This window comes from Ursus americanus, chromosome 4, assembly GCF_024610735.1.
Source record: "Ursus americanus isolate L20-20 chromosome 4, mUrsAme1.1.p, whole genome shotgun sequence".
NCBI lineage: Eukaryota > Metazoa > Chordata > Mammalia > Carnivora > Ursidae > Ursus > Ursus americanus.
The window spans coordinates 5,319,641-5,323,170 of record NC_142130.1 but is presented as its reverse complement, the minus strand read 5'-3'; the positions used below and the strand labels follow the sequence as shown (position 1 = coordinate 5,323,170).

At 36.1% G+C, this 3,530-nt stretch overlaps 1 pseudogene; it reads right to left on the bottom strand.

Moving 5' to 3' along the window:
• Nucleotides 1–751: 751 nt before the first annotated feature.
• LOC123786351 (olfactory receptor 4K13-like) lies at nucleotides 752–1,913 on the bottom strand (annotated as a pseudogene).
• Nucleotides 1,914–3,530: the final 1,617 nt, after the last annotated feature.

Here is a 3,530-nt window from a genome sequence, read left to right as displayed (position 1 = left end):
CTTGATATACAAATATTATGAGGCACCAAAGAGAATCACTTGAGTCTCATACATGATTTCCCTACCCTACTGAGTAACATTAATTCTAGTATACCTTGATAATTGGGATCAGTCTTTTCAGCGGGCTTAATAAGTTCTTCTATTAAATCAGAGGTATAAAGTGACTGAAATGGCTGGTGACTTCGATCTTCAGATCAATGGGAAATTGTTTTATCCTCTTGTTGGAAAGAGTTATTTATTGAAAACATGAAGGAGGGGACAGGAAACAGATTTATGAATGTTACTAAAATTTAGATAGAAAATCAATCTATTAAAAAGCATAGATTTTGAAGTTAGAGGGAGGATCTAATTCTCAGTCTAGTACTTGCAATTTCTGTGGCAAGTTCATTGAATTTTATAATTCTCAGTTTTCTACTGAAAATATGCTAATAATATGCTCTATTTTCATTGTTGTGAAGTTAAGAGAAAACATATGCAAAGTGCCTCATCCATGGTTAGAACTCAGTAAATACTTATTTAGAATCTCATTTAGTTTATAAAAAACTGAAAATTACAACATGTATGAGTGGGATTATATTGGAATGGTTTGTATTTGGATGCATGATTCAGGGTGTTTTATTGCAGATATATACTTGTGTAGGGAAGGATTACCATTTCCCAAAAATGTTACTTAGGGTTGATACAAAATTGAATACCTCGGTGTCTTTGGATGATGATGATAATGGCAACAATGATGATTATAATGTTTCATTTAAAAGATTGATCTGGAACTCACTTGCTTGGTCTTTATTTTTCTTATTGCTTTCCTCATGTCTTTGTTTCTGAATGTGTAGATGATTGGATTTAAAAGGGGAGTGAAAATTGTGTAAAACACAGAGAGGATCTTATCTATGGATACCCTGTTGAATGGCCATATATAGATAAAGATGCAAGGTCCAAAGAACAGTACCACCACTGTAATGTGGGCTGAAAGAGTGGACAAAGCCTTGGAAGACCCATGGGAGGAGCGATGCCGGACAGTAATCAGAATGATGCTATAGGAGATGAACAGAAAGATGAAACAGAACAAAGAAAGTAGGGGCGCCTGGGTGGCACAGCGGTTAAGCATCTGTCTTTGGCTCAGGGCGTGATCCCGGTGTTGTGGGATCGAGCCCCACATCAGGCTCTTCCGCTATGAGCCTGCTTCTTCCTCTCCCACTCCCCCTGCCTGTGTTCCCTCTCTCGCTGGCTGTCTCTATCTCTGTCAAATAAATAAATAAAAAATCTTTAAAAAAAAAAAGAACAAAGACAGTAGACCACTGAATGCAATGACTAATAGTTCCAAGATGTGTCAGTACAAGCAAGTCTGAGGACCTGAGGCAGATCACAAAAAAAGCTATCCACAACATTGGGGCCACAGAATGGTAAAGTTACTGTGAACACCATTTGGCTCATCGTGTGCACAAAACCAGTGGTCCACGACAGAAGTGCAAGTCCTATGCAAACATGATGGCTCATGATAGCTTTGTAACGGAGGGGTTTGCATATGGCAATGAATCTATCAATTGCCATGACTACAAGCAACATCATCTCACTTCCACCTAAAAGGTGAAGAAAGAACATCTGGGCCATGCACCCTTCATAGGAGATAGCCTTATATTCACTAATTAGGTCACAGATCATTTTAGGAGTAGCAAAGGAGGCCAGGGTCATATCAATAAAGGAGAGGTTAGCCAGTAAGAAGTACATGGGAGAGTGTAAGTGAGGGTCCAATTTTACTATAAAGATAATAAGGAGATTACCTAATACAATGGCTATGTAGATGACGGAAAAAAAAAAAAAAAAAACAAGAAAAAGCAAATCTGTAACTCACGAAGCTCTGTGAGGCCCAGTAAAATAAACTCAGACACCATGGAGTGATTTTGTTTCTCCATTTGTTTGACTGTTGGCATATGTTACCTAAAACAAAATCAAAATAGGTTAAAATCTATGAATAAAGTTGAGAGATAAAATACATATACACTTAACTTTGCTCCCTAAAATCCACTGAAATTTGCAAAAAGAATCAAAAGTGTTGAATAACATCGAATCCAAAAATTTTTGAAAAAAGAATAGACAGAATTTCTTAGCAAAACTTATGAGGAATTTCTGCCATAAACTAAGACATTTGAAGAAAATTATAGTTGGCACTACTTAACTCATATCTGCACTCATCTTGAAAAGAGTGAGTATCTGAATAGGTGAAAGAATTGAGAAGTTCTTTGCCACCTCTTTTGAGGATAAGGTATAGATTTATTGGTTGTCCATGGGCAAAGAAGAGGATCCTTCCATCCTGAAATCTATTTCTACACTGCATTTCAGTGAAGGAGAGGCCGAAGTAGTTTTCTAACTGAAAAGCAGGACCAAGAAAAATGAAATTAAGTAGATGGAATATAGAACATGGAGAACCTAAGAATCAGTTCTCTAGTGGCTGCTCAAAGTCAGATGAGCAGTGATAATAAACACTATGAGTTTTGAGACACTTAAATATATGACTGGCCCAAATTGAAATGGCTTCTCAACTTCCTTTTCCATAAGGTGGAAGAAAGGCTCAGATGTTTTGGTCTTCTCCCATGAGCTCTGACTTTGCCTGGGGGTAAAGTCTCTACCCCCAGGCCTATGAATTTAGTAGATAGGAAGGTACAGTGTTAAGGTATGGCATAAATGGATGCTTGCTGCTGGCTTCCTACTGCCTTGCTTAAGTTACTTTCTTTGTCAGGCGGCTAACATCCTAGTGGATTTGGTATAACATCCATATCACTTATAAGAGAGTATAATTGTAGAGTTCTGATAAACAAAGGGGGATCTATAGGGAACAGATCCATGTGCTTCTAGATGACTTAAGCAGACCCATGTGGAATGACGTCCATTTAAGCATGAATGTTCCCAGCCAGAAATTCTGAAGCAAAGTATCAAGGAAGAGATAGCAGTAGCAGAACAAAATTTTTGAGGCTTAAAAAAATGTGACATCTGAAAAAAATGAAAGAATTAGAAAAAAAACACAAAAGAGCTTATATCTGACTGAAGACCTCATTCATAAAAATAGATACAATGTAGTTTTAAAATATTTTGAAATGTTTTAAGAATTGGAGAAGTATAAGAATAAAATAATTGATATATTCATACTATTATTTAGAATTAATAAATATTTGTATTTTCATCATTTGCTTCACAATTTTAAATAAAACAAAACCTGGCATAGGTAAATTTCACTCATCATCTTACGATTTTGTGTGTGGCTTATAAAAAATGAATGAATGATATCCTATCATAACAAAATTCTGCAAAAAAATTTTATTTTTACTGAGGAATTGCTATTATAAAAATGTTTGTTCTCTGTATTTGTAGGTTGGATTCTGCTTTTTGTTTCTTTATTGATTTGTTTTGTTTTTTAGATTCCACATATAAAAGAGCACTCTGATGGTTGAGGGTGTTGGGGGGAGGGTGAGCAAAATGAGTGAAGGGGAGTGGGGGACACAACTGGGATTCCAGTTATGGAATGAATAAGTCAT